Below are 27276 nucleotides of genomic sequence, written 5' to 3'. Positions count from 1 at the left end.
TGGCCAAAATTTAAAAATTGGAAAATACAAATGTTGGCAAAGATGTCAAATAGCCAAGGCTCAAATTTCTGGTGAGCCTGAGGGTGTAAACTGGTAAAATAATTCTGCTAAATTGTTAGATGGGGTCTGCTAGAATATGTATATGTTATGACTCTGTAGTTCCAATCCTAGAGATGTACACAGCAGAAATAAGTTCAGATATTCAAAACATGCAGACTATTCAAGGAAACACTAGTGTTCGTAGGTCCTAATGAGAAGCTTCCAGAATGCCCAACAATAGCAGACATGCATTGGTCAGTCATGCAGTCATGTTCAACTCTTTGCAACCCCATGGACTCTAGCCTCCTAGGCTCTCCTGTCCATGGGATTTTCCAGGAGTGGGTTGCCATTTCCTACTCCAGGGGATCGTTCCCAACCCAGGGATCAAACCCACATCTCTTGTATCTCCTGCCTAAGCAAGAGGGTTCTTTACCACTGAGCTACCTGGGAAGTCTTAATATATAATCCTAATTATATATTCTTAATTACATATATATATATAAATAAAGTTTTATAAAGTATTATTAAATCATTTAACTCTTAATGACCACTGAGAAGACAATGACTTCAGTTGAAAAATATGTAGCTGATAATCATTTCATAAAAATTAAATGCAAACTGTGGAGGGAGTTAGGATTCTCCAAAGAAATAAAACCAATAAGATATGTGTACTATAGAATGAAATGTATTATAAGGAATTGGATCACATGATTCTAGAGAATGAGAAATCCCACAATCCACTATGTGCAAGTTGGAGGCAGGGTGTCCGCCAGGAAATTAAAAGACGCTTGCTCCTTGGAAGAAAAGCAGTGACATACCTAGACAGCGTATTAAAAAGCAGAGATACTACTTTACCAACAAAAGTCTTCTTGTCAAAGCGATGGTTTCTCCAGTAGTCATGTGAGTCCAGTAGTCCTGTCAGATGTGAGAGTTGGACCGTAAAAAAAGCTGAGCACCAAAGAATTGATTCCCACAGTGTGAAAGACCTGGGTCCGATCCCTGGGCTGGAAAGATCCCCTGGAGAAGGGAAAGGCTACCCACTCCACTATTCTGACCTGGAGAATTCCATGGAGTATATAGTCCATGGGGTCGCAAAGAGTCGGACATGATTGAGTGACTTTCACATTCACATGAGAGTCCCTTGGACTGCAATGAGATCAAACCAGTCAATCCTAAAGGAAATAAATTGTGAATATTCATTGAAAGGACTAATGCTGAAGTGAAGCTCCAATACTTTGACCACCTGCTGCAAAGAGCCGACTCATTGGAAAAGACCCTGACACTAGGAAGGATGGAAGGAAGGAGGTGAAGGGGATGACAGAGGATGAGATGCTTGGATGGCATCAGTAACTCAATGGACTTGAGTTTGAATGAGCTCCAGGAGATGGTGAAGGACAGGAAAAACTGGAATGCTGCAGTCCGTGGGGCTGCAAAGAGTCAGACACAACTGAGCAACTGAACAACTGAACAGCAATAAATAAAGATAATAACCCAATCATCTGGAGAATAACAAGAACCAAGAACACGTAAGTTCATAGGCATGTCAATCAATACACCAGCATTCATTCATTTAAAGTATTTGTTAATTTTTCAGTTTGTGTCAAGTGATGTAGCAAATGCTCTGGGCACAATAGTGAGCAAACCCTCTCTGGCTATCACTAGTTCACATTCTGTTGGGAGAGACAGAAAATAACCACACAATCACCTAAAAATATACCTAACATTAAAAGTGTCATGAATGTCATGCAAAAGAGACAAATGCTATGAAATAGTAAAAAAGGAGCATTTGACTGGTGAGGAAGGATAAAAGTGCTGTGATCTGTAAGAACAGGAGATGGCTATTGTACAGGGCAGAGAAAAAAGACTGTCAGAGGAGAGACCATGTGAAAAATGGGGGTACAAGAGAGCATGGCCAATTCGAGGAGGGAAAAAAAGTCCACTGTGGGAGGAACATAGGCATCTGAAGTGGTGGTTGTCAAACTACCTTGCATCAGAATTTCCTGGAGAGCTGGTTTAAATACACAGTGTTGGGAAGGAAATCCAACAAAAAGAGGGCATATATATATATACATATAGCTGATTCACTTTGCTGTACAGTAGAAATGAACACAACATTGTAAACAACTTTACTCCAATAAAAATTTTTTTAATTTATTTTTAATTGAGGGAAATTTTCTTTACAATATTGTGTTGGTTAAAATGTTTTAAATAAAATTACACACATACACACTGTTGATCTCCCAACTCCTCCACCAGAGTTTCCTTAAGAAAAATCTTATTTATATATTTGGCTGCACCGGGTCTAGTTTCAGCATGTGGGGTCTAGTTCCCTGACCAGGGGTTGAACTCAGGCCTCATGTGTTGTGTGTTGGGAGCACAGAGTCTAGGAAGACCCCGCCTCTACCAGATTTTCTGATTTAGTAGATTCAGGGTGGAGATTGATAATTTGTATTCTAACAAGTTCCCAAGTGATAAACTATGCTGCTGGTCTAGAAATTATACTTAGGTAGCGATTGGTGTAGAGAAAACATAGTGTGGCATGATGTTTAATAGGAACCAGACCATTTAAAGCTTCAGTGAATATATTCAGAAATCAGTTCTTAATTTTAAAGCAGTGGGAGAAGGACTTCCCTGGCTGCCTGCTAGTAAACACTTGGCACTTCTGATGAAAGGGGTATGGATTCGATCCCTAAGAGAGGGAACTAAGATCCCACGTGCTGCATGACACAGCCAAAAATAAACAAACAAAAGCAATGGGAAGTACTAATGTGTTTTGAGCTGGAGGTTGATGTGATGCTTGGTTAATGAATGGAAGTACTGGAAATCAGAAAGCTGTTGTAATGCTCTCAGTAAGGGCTGAAAGGTAGCTTGGATTATGGTCATACTGAGGAAGATAGAAAAGTAAATATTAGGTTTTGTGACTCATCCTTTAACCATAGGACTTTGTGATGGATGGTAAAAAGAAGACAGAAAACAAGGATGATTCCTGTATCTCTGGCTCTCCTAAGTGGATGGTTGGAGGTGTCATGCACTGAAACAGGTAATAGTGAAATTTAGTTTTGATTGAGGTCTTTGAGATGTTCAGATACAGATATTTAGCATGCAGTTTTGATTTACCAGTCAAGAGTTCTGAATGTTCAGAGAATGAATGTGTACATTTAGAGTCACCTGGAACTTGGTTGCCGTGAAACAGAATTGGCCTAGAGATAGAATTTAAAGTATGAAGAGAAAAAGGACTCAGGCTTGAGCCTAAATAAATTCCCACATTTTGCAGCCAAGTAGCGGAGAAGGCAATGGCAAGCCACTCCACTACTCTTGCCTAGAAAATCCCATGGATGGAGGAGCCTGGTGGGCTGCAGTCCATGGGGTCGCTAAGGGTCGGACATGACTGAGCGACTTCACTTTCACTTTTCACTTTCACACACTGGAGAAGGAAATGGCAACCCACTCCAGTGTTCTTGCCTGGAGAATCCCGGGGACGGGGGAGCCTGGTGGGCTTCCGTCTATGGGGTCACACAGAGTCGGACACGACTGAAGTGACTTAGCAGCAGCAGCGGTGATGAAGCCAACAAAGGAGACAGGACACATTGCCAGAGATGTGGGAAAACACAGGAGTGCGTGCTATCTGAAAAGTCAAGGGAAGAAGAGTGCCAGTAAGGTGAAGACTTTTCAAGAAGTATATCAAATGACGGAGAAAATAGGAGAGTAGCAGGGAGGGAGATTCATTCATTCATTCATGCATTTTGGAGAAGTAAGCAAGTCGAGCCCATTCAGAGGGAGGGTTAAGGTCAGTGGATCCCACGAGATCTTACATTCTGTCTCTCTGGGTTTCTCTTTGTCTCCCCCCTCTCCCTGTCTCTCTCGCACCCATGCGAACATACACAGTAATTATGATGACAAAGTACACCTCAACTGAAGTGGCATTTTGTTGCTCATTTAGTTAAATCTTTTTAATGTAGCATTACCCATTTGCATTACTTTTTTGGCATATGAGCTGCCAACTTATGCCCTTAGTATATTTTTTTTCTACTGGAGAACTCATTTTTTCTTATTGTTTTGTGACAACACGTTATACATATATAAGCTACTTGTTTTTTATTTATTTATATTACTTTTAAAAAACTTTTTATCATTTACTGTTTATATTGTATGAATTCTAAAATGTCATTTAATCAAGGCTATCCATATTGTCCTTTTTAAGCCTCTGATTTTGGTGCCAAGCTAAGAAACATTTTTCCCACATGGAAATTACCTAAATATTCACATACATCCTTATCCTAATAATTTTAATATGCTATTTTTATCTTTTGAATTTTGAATCCAGCTTCTATTTATTCTTCCAAAGTGTGAGACAGAAACATAATTTTTTCCCCCCGAATGCGTAACCAGTTTTCAAATACTAAGTGATTTCAAACTTGAATTTGAAATGTCTAAAAGGTGATGCCAAATGCTGAGCTGAATTGTCACTTTGGATTTTCCTCTGTTCAAGTGGAGAATGTACTTATGCTTTTGGAATTTCCCACTCAAGAGAAGTTGACTCTTAATGTGCAGCCTTCATATTCCTTCACTTTTTTTTTTCTCTTAGCCAAGTTAAAGTACTAAAATTATTTCCTTTTAAACACACACAGATACACACACACCTAGAAAGTTGACCTAGATTGTAGTTGCCCATCTGTTTAAAGAAACATGCTGCCTGAAATATTCTCTTTCTGTTCTGGTTATCTATTAGCAATTTAGAACATATACAATGGTACACAAAATTCATTACATTTAGAATTTTGGTCCCTTTAGAGATTACTTTTTTTCCTTTAGCATAGCTTTTTAGTAGCCAAATTATATATATATATATAAACAGAACAAGTTTTAAAGAATATTTCCCCTGTCATGGGACAAATAGATTATTTCAAGGGTACAGTACAAATAGCACATTTGTAACAGTCATGCTGGGAAAGATTGAGGGCAGGAGGAGAAGGAGACAACAGAGGATGAGATGGTTGGATGGCATCATCGACTCGATGGACGTGGGTTTGGGTGGAATCCGGGAGTTGGTGATGGACAGGGAGGCCTGGTGTGCTGTGGTTCATGGGGTCGCAAAGAGTCGGACACAACTGAGTGACTGAACTGAACTGAACTGAACAGTCATACTTGGAAAGATATGTTGCATTCACGATTTCCTTTATTCCCGTCTTCAAAAGGTATGATATTTAAAATTACACAATAATAATAAATAAATGCTTGTATAAGATCCAGGAATTATGACTGTGTAAAAGGCCACTTTCTTACCACCCTGCACCCCCACCCCACTCTTTGGTTTTATAGGTAACTAGGAAGTTTTTCCTAACATGTGCAGATTGACACAGTTGCTTTTTATACTTCGGGTCTTTTTGTATTGTTTTGCATAAATGAGATCAATGGAAATGTATTTTTTTTGTTGTTCAATAATGTGTCTTGGGGATTCAGTAAGCTTACCTCATTCTTTTTAATGGCTATATAATATTCTATAGAAATATAATTCAGCTAAGTCTATAAGAGAGTAATGATGAGTCTAGATTTTTTTTTCCCTTTCTCTGCTACAGTGTTTCAATAGATATGCAGATACTGTATACTCTTCCTGACTGGTCTCCCCAAGCCTGCCCTTGCCCCGCCAGGCCTCTGTAATGCAGTAGTCGGATTACTTTGCAAGAGTCTTCTTTAAGCGTGGACTTGCCATGTCACTCAGAGGGTAGCTGGCAGTCCCTGCATTGTCTGAACTTTTGTTTTCTCTCTGACCTCACTTCCGCTTTCCTTCTCACTCAGCTGCACTGGTGTTTTTGATGTTCACTCATCACTGCAGACATGTTCCAGCCTCAGCATCTTTACCCTTCAGGCTTTCCATCTGGAATGCTCAGTCATCTGTTCTCTACATAGCTTTTTTTCCTCTTCTTCTGGAAGCTTTTCTCAAATGGTGTCATAGTGATGTCTTCTTTGGCCATCCTCCCCAAAACTGTGACACACATGCCCAATCATGTGTAACATCAGCACCCGAATCCCTATTTTTGTCCTGAGCACTTACTACTTTATGTATTGTCTGTAACACTAATGCACATACTAATGTACATCCGTTCCATTCCGTCGCTCAGTCGTGTCCGACTCTTTGCGACCCCGTGGACTGTAGCCTACCAGGCTTCTCCGTCCATGGGATTCTCCAGGCAAGAATACTGGAGTGGGTTACCGCTTACTTCTCCAGGGGATCTTCCTGACCCAGGGATCGAACCCGGGTCTCCATTGGAGGCAGACGCTTTAACCTCTGAGCCATACATACTAACATCTTATTTTCCTTGTTTACTGCCTACTCAACCTAGGCAGTGACAGAGATTGTTTTCTGTTTTATTTCTGCTATATCTTTTCAGTATCCATCTTCTTTAAAAATGTGCCTAGCACATAGTTTCCATTCAATAAATATTTCTTTAATTTCTTTAAATTTTGTTAATTTGTATGCAGATTGATTCCTAGGAGTGAAAATGTTAATAGGAAAATTATGGCCATTTTAAATTCCAGTGGTCCTCCAGGTCAGTGCATCAATATTTATGAGTATTTATTTCTTCATATCCTTGCCAATAATGGATATTACCAATTATCTATGTTTTTTAAATTAATATAAGTGATATTCTTTGTTAAAATAAATTTCTAATTATTTCAGTTCAGTTCACTCAGTTCAGTCGCTCAGTAGTGTCCAACTCTGCGCAACCCCATGAATCACAGCACGCCAGGCCTCCCTGTCCATCACCAACACCCGGAGTTCACTCAAACTCATGTCCACAGAGTAGGTGATGCCATCCAGCCATCTCATTCTCTGTCGTCCTCTTCTCCTCCCGCCTCCAACTCTTCCCAGCATCAGACTCTTTTCCAGTGGGTCAACTCGTCACATGAGGTGGCCAAAGTATTGCAGTTTCAGCTTTAGCATTAGTCCTTCCAATGAACACCCAGGATTGATCTCCTTTAGAATGGACTGGTTGGATCTCCTTGCAGTCCAAGGAACTTTCAAGAGTCTTCTCCAACACCACAGTTCAAAAGCATCAATTCTTCGGCGATCAGCTTTCTTCACAGTCCAACTCTCACATCCATACATGACCACGGGAAAAACCATAGCCTTGACTAGACGGACCTTGGTTGGCAAAGTAATGTCTCTGCTTTTTAATATACTATCAAGGTTGGTCATAACTTTCCTTCCAAGGAGTAAGCGTCTTTTAATTTCCTGGCCGCAATCGGCATCTGCAGTGATTTTGGAGCCCAAATAAACAAAGTCTGACACTGTTTCCACTGTTTTTCCATCTATTTCCCATGAAGTGATGGGACCAGATGCCATGATCTTTGTTTTCTGAATGTTGAGCTTCAAGCCAACCTTTTCACTCTCCTCTTTCACTTTCATCAAGAGGCTTTTGAGTTCCTCTTCACTTTTTGCCATAAGGGTACTGTCATCGGCATATCTGAGGTTATTGATATTTCTCCCAGCAATCTTGATTCCAGCTTGTGCTTCTTCCAGCCCAGCATTTCTCCTGATGTACTCCTCATATAAGTTAAATAAACAAGGTGACAATATACAACCTTGACGTACTCCTTTTCCTATTTGGAACCAGTCTGTTGTTTCATGTCCAGTTCTGACTGTTGCTTCCTGACCTGCATATAGGTTTCTCAAGAGGCAGGTCAGGTGGTCTGGGATTCCCATCTCTCAGAATTTTCCACAGTTTATTGTGATCCACACAGTCAAAGGCTTTGTCAGTCAATGAAGCAGAAATAGATGTTTTTCTGGAACTCTCTTGCTTTCTCCATGATCCAGCGGATGTTGGCAATTTGATCTCTGATGCCTCTGCCTTTTCTAAAACCTGCTTGAACATCTGGGAGTTCACGGTTTACATACTGCTGAAGCCTGGCTTGGAGAATTATGAGCATCACTTTACTAGCGTGTGAGATGAGTGCAATTGTGTGGTAGTTTGAGCATTCTTTGGCATTGCCTTTTTTGGGATTGGAATGAAGACTGACCTTTTCCAGTCCTGTGGCCACTGCTGAGTTTTCCAAATCTGCTGGCATATTGAGTGCAGCACTTTCACAGCATCATCTTTCAAGATTTGAAATAGCTCAACTGGAATTCCATCACCTCCACTAGCTTTGTTCGTAGTGATGCTTTCTAAGGCCCACTTGACTTCACATTCCAAGATGTCTGGCTCTAGGTCAGTGATCACGTTATCGTGACTATCTTGGTCATGAAAATCTTTTTTGTACAGTTCTTCTGTGTATTCTTGCCACCTCTTCTTAATATCTTCTGCTTCTGTTAGGTCCCTACCATTTCTGTCCTTTATCGAGTCCATCTTTGCATGAAATGTTCCCTTGGAATCTCTAATCTTCTTGAAGAGATCTCTTGTTTTTCCTATTCTGTTGTTTTTGTCTATTTCTTTGCATTGATCGCTGAGGAAGGCTTTCTTATCTCTCCTTGCTATTCTTTGGAACTCTGCATCCAGATGCTTATATCTTTCCTTTTCTCCTTTGCTTTTCGCTTCTCTTCTTTTCACAGCTTTGTAAGGCCTCCTCAGACAGCCATTTTGCTTTTTTGCATTTCTTTTCCATGGGGATGGTCTTGGTCCCTGTCTCCTGTACAATGTCACGAACCTCCGTCCAGAGATCATCAGGCACTCTATCTATCAGATCTAGTCCCTTAAATCTATTTGTCACTTCCACTGTATAATCATAAGGGATTTGATTTAGGTCATATCTGAATGGTCTTGTGGTTTTCCCTACTTTCTTCAATTTCAGTCTGAATTTGACAATAAGGAGTTCATGATCTGAGCCACAGTCAGCTCCTGGTCTTGTTTTTACTAACTGTATAGAGCTTCTCCATCTTTGGCTGCAAAGAATATAATCAATCTGCTTTCGGTGTTGACCATCTGGTGATGTCCATGTGTAGAGTCTTCTCTTGTGTTGTTGGAACAGGGTGTTTGCTATGACCAGTGCATTCTCTTGACAAAACTCTATTAGCCTTTGCCCTGCTTCATTCCGTGCTCCAAGGCCAAATTTGCCTGTTACTCCAGGTGTTCCTTGACTTCCTTCTTTTGCATTCCAGTCCCCTATAATGAAAAGGACACCTTTTATGGCTGTTAGTTCTAAAAGGTCTTGTAGGTCTTCATAGAACCGTTCAACTTTGGCTTCTTCAGAGTTACTGGTTGGGGCATAGGCCTGGATTACTGTAATATTGAATGGTTTGCCTTGGAAACAAACAGAAATCATTCTGTCATTTTTAAGATTGCATCCAAGTACTGCATTTCGGACTTTTTTGTTGACCATGATGGCTACTCCAATTCTTCTAAGGGATTCCTGCCCACAGTAGTAGATATAATGGTCATCTGAGTTAAATTCACCCATTCCAGTCCATTTTAATTCACTGATTCCTAGAATGTCGACGTTCACTCTTCTCATCTCCTGTTTGACCACTTCCAATTTGCCTTGATTCATGGAGCTATCATTCCAGGTTCCTATGCAATATTGCTCTTTACAGCACCGGACCTTGCTTCTATCACTGGTCACATCCACAACTGGGTATTGGTTTTGCTTTTGCTCCATCCCTTCATTCCTTCTAGAGTTACTTCTCCACTGAGCTCCAGTAGCATACTGGGCACCTACCGACCTGGGGAATTCCTCATTCAGTATCCTATCATTTTGCCCTTTGATACTGTTCATGGGGTTCTCAAGGCAAGTATACTGAAGGGGTTTGCCATTCCCTTCTCCAGTAGACCACATTCGGCTGTGGTCCATGTGATCAGATCGACTAGTTTCCTGTGATTATGATTTCAGTGTGTCTGCCCTCTGATGCCCCCTCACAATACCTACCGTCTTATTTGGGTTTCTCTTACCTTGGGCGTGGGATATCTCTTCACAGCTGCCCCCAGAAAGTGCAGCCGCTGCACCTTACCTTGGATGAGGGGTATCTCCTCAAGGCCGCCCCTCCTGACCTTGAACGTGGAGTAGCTCCTCTCGGCCCTCCTGCACCCGCGCAGCCACCGCCTATTGGACGTGGGGTAGCTCCTCACCGCCACGCCTCTTTGCGTGGTCGGTTGCACCGGGCCGGCATCGCCCGCGTCTGAATAGGTAATTTCTTATGTGCATATATTTATTTCTCCATATGACCTAATTGCTTACTTCTTTGCCTTTTTTTTAATTTAAAGGTAATTTTATTTCTTTTTGATTTATTAGAACTGCTTATATATCTTTAGGTTTAATGTGTCCCAAATTTTATAAATATTTTCTTTTAATAATGCATAATTTTAGCTTTATGACAACTTCTTTTTTCAGAAATTTCTTTTGATTTTTATTTATTCACAATTTGTTCTTTCTTCATGGATTCAAATTTATATGCATTAAGAAAGCATCCCCAACTTCAGGGATATATATTCCTTTAATGCTTTTGTGTTTTACATTTAACTCTCTCACATATGCCTGAATGATGTTGTTGTTTTGGGAGGCAGCAGTACAATACGAATATTATGCTATGACTTATTTACTAAAATTTTAAATGATTAAAAAGTTACCTCTAGACAGTATTTTATGCTTAAAAGATATTAGTTTCCACTGTTTTTGGAAAGATGCATATATTCCCATTTTACTTGTTTGAATATTCTAAGGCACTGACATACGTATTTTGGTAGAACAAAGACATTATGTTTTAAATTTGAAAGAATTTTGTTAAAGTATATTCTATCTTGCTGGATATTATGCTTTTGACAGATGAACAGACCTTCACAGAGCCCGACTGGCCATTAGTCCTTTGATTTTCACAATACCTTTCTTTACTTAATAGGCCTGAAATATTGATTAACATTTACAATCTCAATTCCAAGCTCTTGCCAGAGAGGTTGGGGAGGGCCTAGAGTGAGCTGTTCCTGCCACTCAAATACTAAGGTGTAATGAAATTCCCCACCGTGCCTGTCAACTCATCTGCTGAGCAGGTCAGTTCCCACATGGTCTCTTGGTGTTGAAAGAAGCCATTTCCACTTCAAATGTTTCATAGACAATGGGAAAAAATGATATGGCACTAATATTGTGTTCTTTACCCTGCTGCGGAGGGTTGAACAGACTCCAGTATAAAGTAATGCTCTTTTAAATGATTGGCTTTTCTGTCTAGAAGGGTTCATGAGCAGCTCCAAGGGCAGCATGTCATTTCAGGACTGACTTGGGCATTTCACGAGTCTTTGTTTTCCTCCTCATTTCCAGGTGTCAGGTGCTGGGGATTCACAATTGACTAAGTACAGAAAACACAAGAATTCACTTCAGCCTGATACTTGCACATATAATACACTTCAGCCTGATACTTCCACATATAATACACTTCAGCCTGATGCTTCTACATATTTACGAACCCAGCCACCTAGGGAACTGAGCTCTCATTCCTTCCTTTTGATCAATTATCTTTCAGTTCCCCTTGCTGCTTTTAGAGATTCCAACCACAAGAACCTGGAAACTAATCCAGAGATTTATACTGCTGTTCTTAAGACCATTCTCATCTCACTGATTTGGAAATGACTAGTTGATTTCTTTCTCCTCAAGACATGGTATAATCTAGAATTTCACCTTTCAGACCTTTTTCTTGTTCTTCTTTCCTTAAAGGATATAAAAGTATGGCCATTATAGAAATCACTTTGCAGCCAAAGGTCCATATAGTCAAAGCTATTGTTTTTCCAGTAGTCATGTACAGATGTGAAGTTTGGACCATAAAGAAGGCAGAGCACTGAATAATTAATTGATGCTTTCAAATCGTGGTGCTGGAGAAAACTCTTGAGGGTCCCTCAGACAGCAAAGAGATCAAATCAGTCATTCCTGCTGCTGCTAAGTCACGTCAGTTATGTCTGACTCTATGCAACCCCATAGATGGCAGCCCAACAGGCTCCTCTGTCCCTGGGATTCTCCAGGCAAGAACACTGGATTGGGTTGCCATTTCCTTCTCCAATACATGAAAGTGAAAAGTGAAAGTGAAGTCGCTCAGTCGTGTCCGACTCTTCGCGACCCCATGGACTGCAGCCTACCAGGCTCCTCCGTCCATGGGATTCTCCAGGCAAGAACACTGGAGTGCGTTGTCGTTACCTTTTCCAAGTCATTCCTAAAGGAGATCAAACCTGAATATTCAGGGACTTATGCTGAAGCTGAATCTCACATACTTTGGCCACCTGATGTGAAGAGCTGACTCATTGGAAAAGACCCCGATGCTAGAACAGATTGAAGGCAGGAGGAGAAGGGGATGACAGAGGATGAAATAGTTGGATGGCATCATTGACTCAATGGACATGAGTTTGAGCAAATTCTCAGAGATGGTGAAGGACAGGGAAAATGGCATCCAACAGTCCAAGGGGTACTATTTGGGAGAGCTATAAATAAGCAGAATTTCTACATAAGGGGTAGATAATTAATGTCATACACATGGCAACTAAATAGGGTTATTTCTTTTAAAGGTAAGTATCTAAAAAGTAGCACATCAAAATAAATGGAATTTTCTTTATTGGAAATAGTCTAGGAGGGCCATTTTACTTCATTATGGTGAATCTGACTCAGTTGTTTTGAAGTGCCGTGCATATGTTTATGTGAGTGCCACATCTATTTTCTCAAAGAAACTATTTTGAAAGATTTGGAGCAGTTTTAAAGTTTGTGCATTTTTCATTTTGTTCACAACTCTTTTCTCAATGCCAGACACTGTGCCAATGAATCCAAGTATTCAGGCTTATTTTTGTTTGTTTTTATTTCTGTTTTTCTAGGTTTTCCTAGAATTGGAGGCTGGACTAGATTCCTAACATTCAAGATGACTGATAAGCCTCTTACTCTCCAGGCTAACTAAAAGTATTTGTGTTCATCTCTTGAAGGTGCTCAACTTTCCCTGGACTAGGTACATAGATTTGCATGCTCAGTCATGTCTGACTCTTTGCAACCCATCGACTGTAGCCCTCCAGGCTCCTCTGTCCATAGAATTTTCCAAGAAATAGTGGAGTGGGATACCATTTCCTACCCCAGGGGTTCATCCTGACCCAGGTATCGAACCAACATCTTTTGCATCTCCTGCATTGGCAGGCAGATTTTTTTTTACCACTGAACCACCAGGAAAGCCCAGGTCTACAGGTTTAGTTAGCAGTAATCTGGGAAAACCAGAAAACTCAGTAAGAGCTTCAGAAGACCCAATCTCCCAGAGCAAAAGCCAGCAAAACAAGAAAAAAATTTTGCCTGAGAGGCATGGGCTATGAGGTCACTAGTTCTTACAAGCAAATAAATGACCATTGATAAACCAGCCAAGAGCCACTTCTGGGTAGGACTGAAGCAGAAATGTAGGGAAAACGTAGGAATCATGATTTCCTGAAAAGGGGACACACTTCCAGTGTAGATCATGAATAAGAGGAGAGATTGGGAAGCCTTAAGGCAAATATCCTCAAAACCTACATTGCTTTCACTCAGAGGAAAAGAACTCCACTACGCTGAAAACTCTCACCTCTCTTAGCCAACCAGTCTCAATTTACATCCTCCATAATATTTAATGTGAAGAATCTCCAGCTTTTGCTTGGACAGCACCTCATAGGGTATTTGCTAACTTATTTACACTAATTTTTTTTTTAAAGAAAGAACAATCATGTGCCAGAGAAATATTTATTAAGTAATAGAAGTTGGAAATATTCAGTTTTCCTCACAAGGAAACAAAAAGCATCCCCCAATATCTAATCTCCTTAAATGTTGAGCTTGGAAAAGTACAGACTTCTTCTTCCAACACAATCTTATATTTGAAACAAAACATAAACATACATGAACAAACAAGAAATAAGCAAAAATTATCAACCATTCTCAAGATATTTCTCTCTTTTGGTATTATGGCTGTGTGGTATTTGTGCATAATACAGTCAATGTGATTTTAGGTGTGTTGACATTTTCAGAACACAAGTCACCCCAGGCTACAGTGCTGCTATGGGCATAGACAAAGTTTTAAGTAGGCAACATCTGCATGATTGGGTGCAGGTAGAAAAATCAAATATAATGAATGCAAATTGATAGTGTCAAATATATTTAGCCAGGAATAGAGTAATATGGGAGGGATAGGGTTATTTTTAATTTTTTTCTTTGAGCTTTGTTTTGTTATTAACTAGTTTCAGGAATCAGAGAGCTGCCTTACCTCATGGGGTGGTCATGGCAGCAGTCATGATTGCACCAGGGGAAACTAGATTTCAAGATGTATAATCTTCTCTATACACTTCAGTTCAGTTCAGTTCAGTCGCTCAGTCATGTCCGACTCTCCGCGACCCCATGAATCACAGCACGCCAGGCCTCCCTGTCCATCACCAACTCCTGGAGTTCACTCAAACTCATGTCCACAGAGTCAGTGATGCCATCCAGCCATCTCATTCTCTGTCGTCCCCTTCTCCTCCTGCCCCCAACCTTTCCCAGCATCAGAGTCTTTTCCAGTGAGTCAGCTCATCGCATGCAGTGGCCAAAGTATTGCAGTTTCAGCTTTAGCACTTATATACACCTCTATACACTTAGTCACTCCTTATTTCTGTGGCCTGGGACAATTTTCTTTTCCCCTCCTTAACTAAGTCTCTTTATGCCCATAATCATCAAAACACAGAAAGAGATGAAGGTCATATTCTGGGAACCAGGGAAACACAGGAAATATAAAAATGCCACTAGAGACATTATTAGAAAAAAAAAAATACTTGTCTTTAAACTTTAGCAGCACTGCAGCACAAAAAAGTTGACTGTCATGAAATCATTACTTCGGCACTGAGTTTGACATAAATAAGCAGATAAAGAACATTCCTAGTGTAAGGGAATTGGTCGTGTGTGGTTGTTTTATTATCTAGTCGTCAATTTTAAGACATGTAGAAATAATAAGCAATGGTTTAAAGAAATCTAAGTTACCCCCTTTCAATCAGATTTGTACTGATTCATGTAAGCTAGACCTTCTATATAAAGAGAGAGTGTGTTTCCATGGTAAAATACAAGTTGGTAAATCTGAGTTCAACAGACGAAAACGTTTCTCTAGGACTTCTCAGATGGAATTCCAGTTGAGCTATTTCAAATCCTAAAAGATGATGGTGTGAAAGTGCTACACTCAATATGCCAGCAAATCTGGAAAACTCCGAAGTGGCCACAGGACTGGAAAAGGTCAGTTTTCATTTCAATCCCAAAGAAAGGCAATGCCAAAGAATGTTCAAATTATCAAACAGTTGCTCTCATCTCACACACTAGCAAAGTAATGTTCAAAATTCTCCAAGCCAGGCTTCAACAGTCCGTGAACCATGAACTTCCAGATATTCAAGTTGGATTTAGAAAAGGCAGAGGAACCAGAGATAAAATTGCCAACATCCGTTGGGTCATCAAAAAAGTGAAAGAGTTCCAGAATAACATCTACTTTTGCTTTATTGACTATGCCAAAGCCTTTGACTGTGTGGATCACAAAAAAATGTGGAAAATTCTTCAAGAGATGGCAATACCAGGCCACCTGACCTGCCTCCTGAGAAATCAGTATGCAGGTCAAGAAGCAACAGTTAGAACTGTACATGAAACAATAAGCTGGTTCCAAATCAGGAAAGGAGTATGTCAAGGATGTATATTGTCACCCTGCTTATTTAACTTATATGCAGAGTACATCATGCGAAATGTCAAGCTGGATAAAGCACAAGCTGGAATCAAGATTGCCAGGAGAAATATCAATAACCTCAGATACGCAGATGATACCACCCTTATGGCAGAAAGCAAAGAGGAACTAAAGCGTTTCTTGATGAAAGTGAAAGAGAAGAGTGAAAAAGTTGACTTAAAATTCAACATTCAGAAAACCAAGATCATGGCATCTGGTCCCATCACTTCATGCAAATAGATGGGGAAACAATGGAAACAGTGAGAGACTTTATTTTCTTGTGCTCCAAAATCACTGCAGCTGGTGAAATTAAAAGATGCTTGCTCCTTGGAAGAAAAGCTATGACCAAATTAGACAGCATATTAAAAAGCAGAGACATTACTTTGAAACCAAGGTCTGTCTAGTCAAGGCTATAGTTTTTCCAGTAGTCATGAATGAATGTGAGAGTTGGATTATAAAGAAAGCTGAGAGCCAAAAAGTTGATGCTTTTGAACTATGGTGTTGGAGAAGACTCTTGAGAGTTCCATGGACTGCAAGGAGATCCAACCAGTCAATCCTAAAGGAAATCAGTCCTGAATATTCATTGGAAGGACTGATACTGAAGCTGAAGCTCCAATACATTGGCCACTTGATGTGAAGAACTGACTTATTAGAAAAGTCTCTGGTGCTGGGAAAGATTGAGGGCAGGAGGAGAAAGGGATGATAGAGGATGAGATGGTTGGATGGCATCACTGACTCAATGGACATGCGTTTGAGTAAGCTCCGGGAGTTGGTGATGGACAGGGAGGCCTGGTGTGCTGCAGTCCATGGGGTTGCAAAGAGTCAAACACAACAGAGTGACTGAACTGAACTGAACTGTCTCCAAGAGAAGAAATAGCACAAAGTATTTCAAAATGTACTGGGACATGGAACATCCTTTCTCACAACATACCTATTAATGTTTCAAGATGCATTTTGGTTCTACAGCATAAAGTTTCAGTTCAGTTCAGTTCAGTTCAGTTGCTCAGTCATGTCCGACTCTCCGCGACCCCATGAATCACAGCACGCCAGGCCTCCCTGTCCATCACCAACTCCCGGAGTTCACTCAAACTCATGTCCACAGAGTCGGTGATGCCATCCAGCCATGTCATTCTCGGTCGTCCCCTTCTCCTCCCGCCCCCAACCTTTCCCAGCATCAGAGTCTTTTCCAGTGAGTCAACTCGTCGCATGAGGTGGTCAAAGTATTGCAGTTTCAGCTTTAGCATCAGTCCCTCCAATGTACACCCAGGATTGATCTCCTTTAGAATGGACTGGTTGGATCTCCTTGCAGTATAAGGGACTCTCAAGAGTCTTCTCCAACACCACAGTTCAAAAGCATCGATTCTTCGGCAATCATAGGAAATGTTAAAAGGATTCAATCCTGACAGCTGTTTGATTTCACCTGTATCTTCCAGGAAATCAGAGGTCAAAAGATATATTACCCTAGATGAAAATGGAAAAGCAATTTTTCCTTTGTTCTGTTTAGTTTCTTCTATCCTTGTCTTTGTCTTTATCATCTTTTGTTGGCAGGAGACGGGAGGGATATTCTTAAGTGTTTTTTATTTTGTTTGGATAAAACAGTTCTTCAAATTTTTTAACTAATTTAGGAGGAAATCCCTGTAGTTATGGCCTTCCCAGGTGGCTCAGTGGTAAAGAATCCGTCTGCCTAATAGAAGACACCAGAGATGTGGGTTTGATATCAGGGTTGGGAATATCCCCTGGAGAAGGAAGCAGCCACCCACTCCAGTATTCTTGACTGGAAAATCCCACAACAGAAGAGCCTGGTGGGCTCCAGTCCATGGAGGTCAAGCAATTAATGCCCTTGACTATTTTAGAAACCTGAGTTGGTGATGGACAGGGAGGCCTGACGTGCTGTGATTCATGGGGTCACAAAGGGTCGGACACGACTGAGCGAATGAACTGAACTGAACTGAACTGAAAGGGATATGTTGGAAATACAATGGGTGCTACTTCTCAGTGATAACACTGCAATGATGTCCAAAGAGAAAAGCACCTGTTAAGCATATTTATGTTTTTGTAATGAAGCTATATAGAAGGACATGGTGTCAGTATGATTCCTCTGACCCCATGCACTTCACCTGTTCCCTGACTCAGCATATACTTTTACCGTGTAATAGATTCTGTCAAGACTTAGCATTTCCTGGGTGGAGACTTCCACTTCGCTTTCCCTTGGATATGCACAGCTTGGGAATCTTAGGAAAAGTTCACTGCATTGATCCACTTCTCTTTTGTGCAGGATATAAAGGGGAAAATAGGCTTCCTAGGTGGCTGTCTGTTAAAGAATCTGCCTGCAATGCATGGGATGAGAGTTCGATTCCTGGGTTGGGAATATCCCCTGGAGAAGGAATCAGCAACCCACTCCAGTATCCTTGCCTGGGAAATTCCATGGACAGAGGAGCCTGGAGGGCTGCAGTCCACTGGGTCACAAAAGAGTCAGACATGACTTAGCGACAAAAAGCAACCAAAAAGAGAAAATATGAGAAAAACAAAACCACAGACTATTATACTAAAATTGCATAAACATTTTTTCAGAGAGTGTGAAGTAAATATAAATATATTTACCTCAACATGAATCTCTCTTAATGAAGAAGTGACTGGGTGCCCACGGGACTCCCTTTGTATGTTACAGAAGACTGCCTGTGCTCAGAGTAGAGTGGAGTTCAACAGAAAGCAGCTATGCTGGGCTCAGTTTGCAGTGCCGTGCTGTGCTGGGCTGTGCTGGGCTGCATGAGCCATTCCAGGAAGTGCTGAGGGAGGGGTCCTTCTGCACATCATGCACTCAGGTGTACGTCTGAATGTTGTCTGTTGTCCATCATGGCTTTGTTTTATCAGAGACTTACAACTGTTATAAGAGGATCCATGCTGCTGCTGCTGCTAAGTCACCCTAGTTGTGTCCGACTCTGTGTGACCGCATAGATGACAGCCCACCAGGCTCATCTGTCCCTGGGATCCTCCAGACAAGAATACTGGAGTGGGTTGCCATTTTCTTCTCCAATGGATGCATGCATGCTAAGTCACTGCAGTCATGTCCAACTCTGTGAGACCCTATAGACAGCAGCCCACCAGGCTCCTCTGTCCACAGGATTCTCTAGGCAAGAATATTGGAGTGGTTTGCTATTTCCTTCTCCAACAGGATCCATAAATATAAACTATCTAGGCCCTTGATACAAGTCATTTGATAAACAAGGAATGCAGACAAGGTGATGGCGTTAGTGGCTCCAGACCATCCCAGCATTATCACAGCGACAGGCAGCAGCTGGATTCTACAGGTCTTCTCCAAGCTGGGTGAGGGGCTGTGGCTAGCTATCAGAGGTCAAGGCGACGTCTGTGCTCAAAGTCCAGGATGACCCTGAAACATTACCTTCCTTGTGAATTTGAGAATTACCAGTTGCTCTAGTTTCTGTCATGGTTTCTTCTCCAAGGATCATGATATCATTTTTCAAAGTCTAAAAGTTACTCAAGTAAAACAGGTGGCTCAAAGTGAAACTTAAAAGAGAAAATAAAAGTGATCAAGTACAGAAATAGTTTGAACACCATCATGAAGCTTCCCTAGTCTTCCTGAAGGCTGAAGGAAATGGAGTCCCATTAAATGTCTCCAAGTCATTTTCATTAGACAAAGAGAAGGTTTCTAGTTCTGTATAAAGTCAGGATCAGTATTCTAAACATTGAATGAATGCTAGCATTGGTTATATATTTTTTTGATAAAACAAGCCCACCTAGAGCTCTTAATTTTTAATTTAACATGTAAGTAATAAATCTAAGGTAATAAAACATTACATATCTTCTGTCTTATTTCATCAGAGATTCTATGCATATTTGAACATCCCATGAATAAAATACAGTTCCTGGAGAAAAAGGAATGAGGAGTTAGAGACTCTGAGATGAGTGCCTAGAGAAAGTCTTCCAAGAAAGAGGAGGTCAAAAGGCAATATGGTGGCAGTTGGGGTGCTGGGGTGTGGGTATGTGGAGGGGCTGTGTCATGGTCCCCTAGGAACCGATGCAATTCATCTCTACTGTGTATGCATATGCATCTCTTTAGTTATTTATTTTATTCCTTGCATTCTTTTAAAAATGACATTTTTGTAGTTCCACAAATTCTTTTTCACACAGATTGGATCTGTTTTATTTCCCATGTCTCTCACACACTATCTTTTTCTTGTGAATTCTTGGTATCATCTGCATCCATATTCATTTCTTCCATCTATCTTTTTTTTCTGTGGTGGTATCTCTTCCATTTCACAGTTTCACCATCTTGTTTGTCTTCTCTTCCAAATCTTAAATATATTTTTTTCTTAAGATAACAAAGTAGTGGAATTGATATATTTTTGCAATTTTCTTCAGAACTTGCCTCTGAATTAATCTATATTTTCTGCTCTATTCAGTATATCTCTTTCAGAGAACTGAATTCCTCTTGTTTATTAACAGATAGACAGCCCCTTTATTTTGACCCAGTTGCCTTTTTATACTTATAAAGTTACATAGTTTTATAGGTTTTTACCATTTTTCCATGATTTTCCATGAAGTGGGAAGCACAGCTGGGCTAGTTTTTGTTCAATATGGATGCTTCTGAGAAAAAGAATTCCCTCTAGTCTGTACATTCATTTCTGACCTTTGTACAGGTCCTCACCTGGTCCTGAGGGACATCCTACAGACCCCCTGCCTGCAGCGTCCGCTCCCACACCAGGAATCATGCCAAGGGCTATGCTCTCCATCTAGTTCACAGTGGTGAAGGAAGCCTGTCCAGGCCTTGCAGCAGTGTGTTCCCACACAGAGTTTCTTCTCTTCTTTATCTTCCTGTCTCTCATCCTTTCAAAGCAGTGGTGTTTGAACAGTGCAGAGATTTTGTCTCCATTGTTGCTGTTTAGTCACTAAGTCATGTCTGACTCTCTCTGACCCCATGGACTGTAGGCCACAAGGCTTCTCTGTCCCTGGAATTTCCCAGGCAAGAATATAGGACTTTGTTGCCGTTTCCTTCTCCAGGGGATCTTCCCGACCCAGAGATCAAACCCCCATCTGCTACATTAGCAGGCAGATTCTTTACCACTGAGCCACACCAGGGAAGCCCTTTGTCTCTGTGACCTCTATTTATTTCCCGTTTGCCCTCTATGCCGCCTTCATTACATTCCCATCTTTACTCCATCTAAAAGGCATTTTAATTTCTGACCTGTTACAATCATCCTTTTGTTGTAGTCATTCCCACTTTCCCTCTGGGACTGTCAGTTGCAGGGATTGTTGGGAGCTGAGGTGGGGCGGGGAGGGGCAGCTAATCCCTGCCAAGAAGTATTTCCTCGAATCAGAAAGCATCCCATTCATTTCCCCTCTTTATTCTCTAATTGCTCTGTTGTGGACTGAATGCTTGTTTCCCCACCAGATTCATACACTGAAGCCCCAACACCCAGGTGATGGTATTTGGAGGCGGGACCCTCAGAAAAACTCGATTTACACTTAACAGGGGGTCATGAGAGTAGGATTAGGGTCCTTGTAGGCGACATGAGAGTGCTTTTTCCTCTCTCTGTCTCCCTGTCCCATGAAGAGACTACGAGAGGACAGCCTGGTGGAGAGCTCTCACCGTAGCCTGCGGAGGTGGGCACCCACATCTCAGACCCCCTGAGGAAATTCATTTCTGTTTTTCCAGCTGCTTGGTCTTTAGTATTTGTTGTGGCAGCTGACAAATATGAAGCAGACTAAGCCATGATCCCTCTCTGTCTTTTCTCCACTCACTTAACAAGTATTTCTTGAGCCTCCTGTGTGCTCCAAGCTGTGTGCTAGACAGTAAATAAAGCAGGAAGTGAAACAAGAATCCTGCCCTCTCGTTGAGTGGAGGAGGGAGGTGCCATGTAATGTGTGCTCCACGGTGACATGTCCTATAAAGAAATGTAGCAAAGAGGAAAGCTGGGAATCCGAGTGAGGTGATTCTCTCTGTCAGACTCAAAAAGGGAAGCTTGACTGACCAAGTGACGTTTGCACAGAGAAATGAAAGATGGGACAGAATAAGAAGGAGGTTGTGTGAATACCTGGGAAAAGAGATGTCCGGAAAGGAGGAACAGCAAATTCAAAGACCCAGAGGTTGGAGCAGGTTTGGTGGACTCATGGAACAGAGGGGAGGCACACGGAAGGATAGTCAAAGAGAGCCAGTAGAAAGAGGTGGGTTCAGGGAGCCCCTTAGCACCGAACTCCCTGTGGCGCTGCTGGTAAAGAAGCTGCCTGCCAATGCAGGAGATATAAGAGATGTGGGTTCGATCCCTGGGTTGGAAAGATGCTCTGGAGGAGGGAACCCACTCCAGTATTCTTGCCTGGGGAATTTGATGGACAGAGAAGCCTGGCAGGCTACAGTTGATAGGGTCACAAAGAGTCAGAAATGACTGGAGCAATGTAGCACGCAAAGCATAGGTGCACCTCTGCCCAAAACCTTCAATGGGCTGAAATTGCCTGAAGAATATATTTTAGATTCTTTATCATAGAATTCAAAGTCTTGTTCCGTCTGGACTTTCCAATACATTTAGTCTCACTTCTTCACCCTCCCTAGTTCTTCTTTCTGCTTACATTCACCATTTTCCCAGACATATCTGTGCACCGTCCGAGCTCTTGGTGACGATACCAGAACTCTCCTTACCTACCGAAGAAGGAATTCATAAGGCCTGGACTCCACCTTAGGCCTGTTCATGCTGCTCATGCTCGGCCACCTCTCCAATGGACTCTGAACTCTGTGCTTAGTGCCTATGGAAACTACAATAGAAAGATAAGACCCCCTCTGGACCGGGGAATGTTGAAGAGCATATCCAGGTTACTCATCACCTAAGAGAAAACATACTCTAATCACCCCTGCCTCCGGACAGGTCTTAAATTCTTACCATGTCTATTGGAATGTAATCACAGACTTATTGATGAAAACTGTTTGAACACCTAACACATGAATGATGGGGTTATTGTGATTGTATTTACCCTTCCTTTGTTTTACGTAAGTCTCAACAAAATTGGGGTGGTGGGTTCGACGTACACATAGGGTATAAAAGATTTTCACAAACGGTGGTCGGGGTCCTTGGCTAAGAGGAGACTCTGCCTTGGGCCCACCGGTGTAATAAACTGCACTCCACTATCTGCACTGTCCTTCTGAGTGAGTTTGTTTCCCGGAACGCATGGCTACAACACTACCAAAGGAAGTTTCATCCTTAAAGATTCAGCTTAAATGCTACCTTTCTTTTAACAACTTCCTCCAGTGGTGCCTAGGTAAATTTAATCCCCCTTACCTCTGTTCTTCCACAGCATTTTTACTTTATTTTTGCTAGTCTATTTATTTAAATTATTATCAGTACTTAATAGTTACTTACATGGCTGATTCTCCTTCTAAATGATAAGCTTCCTGGGGCAAGGGTCAACGTGCATCTAATATATTAATTTTGTTAGTTATTAAAAGAGAGCTAACTCAGAACCGATTCTTTTTATAATCTTTTAAAAGGAAAATGGACATTTGCCCCAGATTATTTAAATACCATTTTCATAAGCTAAGGTGTCTGTAACCAGATGGTATCTCAAGGTTCTTTCCATTATTCCAGAGCTGCGTTCCCACCAACAATTTCAGAGATGTGAAATCTAACTGACTCTAGATTTTGTCTTTGGCGGTCAAGGTCGTTCAGAGTGAATTGCACACTGAAGTTCCACTGTAAAGAATATTCACAGCCCTCTGTCTCTTAGAAGCCCAAATTTAAAAATCTGTAGCATCACAAAGCATGTAAAGTCCACATACTGCTTTTTAAAAAAAATTTTGTGTAAGAGAGGCAGCTTCAGGAGTTAGCATCTGAGTCCCTGTAACTGCAGGCAACCTCCAAGGAATATTATTCACAGTTGCTAGGTATATAAGGATGCTAGTGGTTTGGATGGACTGAAAATAATTGGCAACTCTAAGGAAGTATTAAGATCCTGGACGAAACACCTGCCGCCATTCCAGGGGAGGTGTTTTCTGAAGAGCTCCTGCTGCCTGCGTGTCTCACATCTCCTGTCTCAGGTGTTCACCTTGCATGACAAGATGCTGGTGTCCTGTCGCTCTGTTATCGTGGGGACAGATCCATCTTTAGAGGATTGGCAATGAGAATAACAAAGCCCAAAACAGTAAAACCAAACAAAAATTCATGATTTCAAGGTTTTTCCTTGAAAACCCATATCTTCCCAAGAACAGCTCCCTGGAAGTCTTTCTCAGTCATCTGGAATACGACACATGGAAGACTGTCCCTATTTGTACCTTGGTTTCAGGTCAGTGATGGTCATTAGACATTTTTCTGTGCAATTAGAGTTCGTAACTATAAGTGATCCATTGTTCAGTACCACATCTTGCTCAAATTCTGTTTGCAAATACAACCAAAGAATAATCTCTGTCTTGGAAAAATTGAAATAGCTTTGAAATAATGTCTGTCAGGAATAGTCAACTGCAAAATGAAAATGATGCCACAAAAGAGACAGCATTGCTGTATCCCTCTGGCTCCTCTACGACCTCCACCAGCACAAATGCAAGCACAGGCACACACACAGTCTCGCACACACACAGAATGACTCAGAGATGTCACAAAAATATACTTGAACTTCAACAATGGGAGAGATAAATGTGTTGTGTCAGAGTTTTATTCAGAAAGGTACTAGCTTTTGTCGTGTTGAAATTGAACATACAGGCTACTGACCAAAAAACAAACAAAATTATAAACCTTATTCCAGCAGACCCAACAAATTCAAAGGTTTTGGTCTCTGCTAAATACTCAAAGGGCTTCCCTGATGGCTCAGATGGTTAAGAATCTGCCTGCAATGCAGGAAACCCGGGTTCTTTCCCTGGGTTGGGAAGATCCCCTGGAGAAAGGACTGGCTACTCACTCCAGTGTTCTTGCCTGGAGAATTCCATGGACAGAGGAGCCGGGTTGGTTGCTGTCCTTGGGGTCACAAAGAGTCAGACACAACTGAGCGACAAATGCAAATACTCAAGAATAGTCCAATTCATATAAAAATGAAGAATGTCTCTTCAAAAATTAAAGATGATCATTATAAATGAGAGTTTGATCCTTAATTTGGTGCTTAGCATGGAGGGAATCATATTGTTTTTAAAGCCTCTCATAATGTTTTATGTAACCAATATAAATTTAGAAGAACAGGGCAGGATTAAAGTTCATTGAAACATTAAAGGCCATGAGGACAATACCATGAAAGCCTCTCTGAACTGGACGTCAGGCACCCTGGGTTGTGGTGTTAGTCACACCCTTTAACCTTTTTGGGACCTAGTTTCCTCTAAAAGGAGATGTTTGAACTACCTATTTTCTACAACCTTCTCAGCTCTAGAATGTTATTTTTACCTAATAGAGGAGTACAGGAGACAACTGTAGTCTGAATGATGATCTTATAAGACAGAGGCATCAACATTACCTGGGATTTGTGAGAAATACACATGCTCTGGCCCCACCCAGATGTACAAACTCAGACATGGCCTGAATGGAGCCAGCACTGACCTTTCAGACGCCCTCCAGGTGATTCTGATGCCAACTCCAGGTGAAAACCCTTCAACTAAGGCCAGTACCTCGGCTTCCCATCCTACACTGCTAATACTACAGACGTGGCAATTAACTAAGGTTTATGCTCATTCTCAGGGCCACAGTTCTGTTCTTGACATCTGTTGATTGTGTCCATGGCACAGATCAACTTGGGGATGAAAAGCAGCCTCCTCCAAGAGTGTTTTTGAAACTGCTGCCATTTGAATTTACTTTAGGAAGAACTGCCTGCATCTCCGGAGAAGGCAATGGCAAGCCACTCCAGTACTCTTGCCTAGAAACTCCCATGGATGGAGGAGCCTGGTGGGCTGCAGTCCATGGGGTCGCTAAGGGTCGGACACGAATGAGCGACTTCACTTTCACTTTTTACTTTCACACATTGGAGAAGGAAATGGCAACCCACTCCAGTGTTCTTGCCTGGAGAATCCCAGGGACGGGGGAGCCTGGTGGGCTTCTGTCTATGGGGTCGCACAGAGTCGGACACGACTGAAGTGACTTAGCAGCAGCAGCAGCCTGCATCTCCAATATGTTCTTTCATATATCGTGTCACATACAGTTATTCAGGGTAAAGCATGTTAATGTGTAGTTGTTCTGGGATTAGGCAAATCAAACGTAATGTGGCCACCTCTTAGTTCTGTCAACCAAACTTGATGAGTAGAGGTGTGTCTGTGTTTCTTTTTTACTTCTGAGAGTCAGCTAATAATTAAGGCAATTCAAGACAAAAGTATTTTTTGAGAAAGCAAAAGAGAAGAAAAGTGTAATCTCCCTTGTGAGCTACATTTACCCCAAGTCGTTTTTCATAACATGCACTTTGTTTCTGATTACATCACCCAGACAGCTGGGATGAGGAGGCAGCCACACTGGAAGATTGTCACACACTGTCACAAGCTCCTTTGGCTTCTATCAGTTTTATCTTTATCCATCTTCCGACCAGAAAACTCTTGGTTCAATTCCATTTGAATGTCAACAACAAAAAATTAAAACATAGCAAAGTCTTCATGAGCAAATGTTCAAACTTCAGGGGAAAATAATCAAAGGACCAGTTATTCCTATGTACTTGCCTAAAGATACATAATACCATTTGATGTGCACATACAATTTAATATGACCTTCTACAAAGCTAAAATGATCAGAACAAGAAAATTCACCATTTGAAATATTTGGGGAAAAAGTTTTGTATCATCTTTTCATGTGAAACTTTTCTGAACAATGGCTTTCTGGGAAAATACAGAAATAGCGTGGCTTACATTTTGGTAGAAGTGTATGTTTGGGAGGGCTTCCCAGATGGCGCTAGTGATTAAAAAAAACCTGCCTACCAATGCAGAAGATGTAAGAGACACAGGTTCGAGCCCTGGGTCAGGAAGATACCCTGGTGGAGGGCATGGCAACCCTCTCCAGTATTCTTGCCTGAAGACACTCCCATGAACAGAGGAGCCTGGTGGACTATGGTCCATGAGGTCTCAGAGTTGGACATAACTGAAGAAACTTAGCAGATACACAGGCATATGTTTGGGAATATCTTCCCAGTGGTGTTCATGTTGTAATAGAAAAGGAAAGAAGACAATAAGAACTATTGGCCTCTTTTCCTGAGACTGGCTTCTAAATGTAAAGAAAATAAATATGAGGCCCTCAATCATTTCTAATGATCACTCTTATTTTAACAATGGGGGAAAGGAGCACAGGTGGGTAAGAAGTCGGAGATGACCTTGTAAGTCGGTTGCTCTGGATGAAATAAAGTCCCAGAGGCCTCTTCTTTCTGTGCTTCGGCTGCTAGCTTGTGTGGGTTTTTTATTTTAGTTGTGTCTTGGCTATACATTTTTAAAGAATCTAATGGCATGCAACCCAGCAGGGTCTGAATGTGATTAGACCCAAGTGAAGCACCATTAAAAATGGGAGACATGTTCGAATGACATGACATTTTGAATGAGTGCCCAACATGGACCCCAGTGTGTTGGCTTTGTGTTTGTACTTGTTTCTTTGATTCTTAAACTGATTTCTTTTCAGGAGAAAATGTGCTTTTCTGCAACAGCTAATAGGATGCTTCATAGG

Source organism: Moschus berezovskii, chromosome 15, assembly GCF_049115385.1.
Source record: "Moschus berezovskii isolate FMDL1 chromosome 15, NW_MosBer_1.0, whole genome shotgun sequence".
Taxonomy (NCBI): Eukaryota; Metazoa; Chordata; class Mammalia; order Artiodactyla; family Moschidae; genus Moschus; species Moschus berezovskii.
The sequence above is the reverse complement of the archived record's forward strand: the minus strand, read 5'-3'. Positions refer to the sequence as shown.